The sequence below is a fragment of the Sabethes cyaneus genome, chromosome 3, assembly GCF_943734655.1.
Source record: "Sabethes cyaneus chromosome 3, idSabCyanKW18_F2, whole genome shotgun sequence".
NCBI classification, from domain to species: Eukaryota; Metazoa; Arthropoda; class Insecta; order Diptera; family Culicidae; genus Sabethes; species Sabethes cyaneus.
The window spans coordinates 213,805,280-213,808,108 of record NC_071355.1 but is presented as its reverse complement, the minus strand read 5'-3'; positions in this window follow the sequence as shown (position 1 = coordinate 213,808,108).

Below are 2,829 nucleotides of genomic sequence, written 5' to 3'. Positions count from 1 at the left end.
GAGTGTAAATTCAATTTCTACATTTAGTGATGTCCGGTAATCGCTCGATTAATCGATTACAACATGGAATAATCGAATAATTTGTAATCGAATACTGCCGGCACGAGTAATTCATTAATCGAATAGTTTAAATAAGATAAAAAAATGCGAATAATCCCCATTAATCGTTCATAATCGTACGATTAATCGAATAATTTAACGAAATATTCGAATATTTATAGTCGAATACTACTAGCTAGACCGACCGACCGACCGACTAGACCGGAACCCGGACCTCAATTTTCGTTCCGATGTCAAACACTACGACTAGTACGAATACTGAACTAATCGATCAGTGCCTACTCGGTCGATTAATCGGTAATCGAATAATTAAAAATTTCGGACATCACTAATATCAATACCAATGTCAGCCGTGTCGCTTTTGTCCAATACCAATATCAGCCGAATTGACCATTTTACGAACCATAACAACATTGCTGATATTGATTTTGCTTCAGAGCTGCCATCAATACAGATATTTGTGCATGCATAAATTTGGGACCCTACCGTTTTCTCCGGAGTATTTAATTTTATCGATCTAATCTTTTAAATAATATAAATAGTTTATGGACTACTTTAAAATTCAGGAATATTAGTAGAGCCAGAAATCACAGCAACTGAAATAATTGATGGGTCCCAAATTTATGTATGCACAAATATCTGTATTTGTGGCAGCTCTGTTTTGCTTTCCCGTGGGGCATCTGCGGATTGTCAAAGTACCAGCACAGCACAGGGAAAGCGCCACATCAATATCAGCAAGTCAGCATGTCGCTTTGTCACGTAAAATGCTCTTTACATAAAGGCATTGCTTGGTATATAATAAGTTGGGCACCTACTTTTCAAAAGGTCGTAAGCAGATGCCAGATATATCCAACAAACATTTCTGTTGAATAACAGTTAATCAAGCGCTTATTACCCGGTAATCTATACCCCTACTATTCAAGAAAAATGAATGTTGGGTGCATGCATAAATTTGGGACATTATTTTTCCGCAGTATTTCATTTTTACAGTCTAATTTTTGCTATAATGTACATAGTTTATGAAGTACTAGTACGTATTATAGAGATTGCTTACATTTACCGCACGCACAGTTCGCATTTGTTTGTTTTTTTTCGCTGCGAAAAATTTTTCACGATGCACACAAACCACTGTATTAGTCTCACATTAGCAATCCTGATACCGTCCGTTATTATGGCAAATGGTGTAAAAAGCTGGATAGCGCATCACTGTGCGATTACAGCGCACTACTTGCGACACACAAAACCAGAATAAAATTGAATGTCACACAGCTATCCACCTATTCGCGTGCGTAATGACGGCTACTGGATACAACTTTCGGAAAACGTTAGCATGCTTTTGGCAGCTTTATTCACGTTAAGTTAATATTTCCAGCCTTAATTGTCGTTGTAGAACTTTCAAGCATACGTGAGCGGAGTTCCCAAAAGCAAATAAACATTGTCGAAAAGCGTACCCACAGTAGAATCAATATATATAGAATGCCAGTGTCGCTGTTTTGCTATAGGACTCATTGTATCATACAATCTGTATCAAGTCTGTGAATCGGGAACTTCATTGTCAATGTTGCTCATTGTTATATATCTGTTCTTTATCTGTGCGCTGGCTGGTGCTGTCTTCAGTGCGTTCTCCGCTGTGTTTTTATGCTAGTGAAATGGTAACGTTCTTTTTCTTTTCGTCCGGATGAATAGAATCCCTCACTGCGCCCTTTTACACCGATTTTTTCAGAAATTTGAAGCAAGCGAAGTTTCCAATCACATTACTTGGTAGCCATATTTGAAATTTCAAACTGATTGTCACTGATTGATTTGACAATGAGATTCCCCTTTTAATGAATCTCAGATGCACATACATTTGCATATATAATGTAAATACATTATCTGAACATGTGTGATGTTTACCATGCGCACTGCAGCGACACTGGCATTCTATATATATTGATTATACTGTACCCACTAGCCGCCATTAAGCGCGCGAAAAGGTGGATTACGGGTTTCAACTACAACAGCAATATTAATATTGCTAGTCGAATAGAGTCGGTGCAACGGAGGTTTATCCGCTTTGCCCTCCGTAGGTTACCATGGAATGACCCGTTCTGGCTACCAAGCTACGAACAGCGCTGCAGATTAATCAACTTGGACACCCTGCTAACACGTCGGGACGTAACTAGAACCGTCTTCGTATCAGATGTTCTGACATCTCGGATTGACTGTCCTTGGTTTCTATGAAGACTAGACATCTTAACTCGGTCTCGCTTAACGCGGAATAATTTCTTCTTGCATATACCGCATCGGAGAACTAACTACAGTACTTTCGGTACTGTAACCGGCTTACAACGGAACTTCAACCGTTTTGTGTCCTATTTCGACTTTGACGTCAACTGCAACGTATTGAAAACCCGATTTAGAGCTCTTGCTATTAGTTTTTAAGTAGTCAGTAGGATAGAAAAATCTGTGCATGCCTTTGGCAAGTTGATATTTCCAGCCTTAGTTGTTGTTGTAGAACTTTCAAGCATACGTGAGCAAATAAACATTGTCGAAAACTGTACCCATTAGCCGCCATTAAGCGCGCGAAAAGGTGGATATGCATACAATAATTGTTCATATTTTCTAGTAAATTATCAATGTTAACAGAAACAGAATGTAGCCTTTCGATCCTGAAATGAACGTTTACATGCTGACTATTTATTTACTAGATATACTAGAATAATGTTTCACATATGTAGTATTATATACGTGGTAGTGCCTAATTTTAGAGAGTATTTAAGGTGAAAT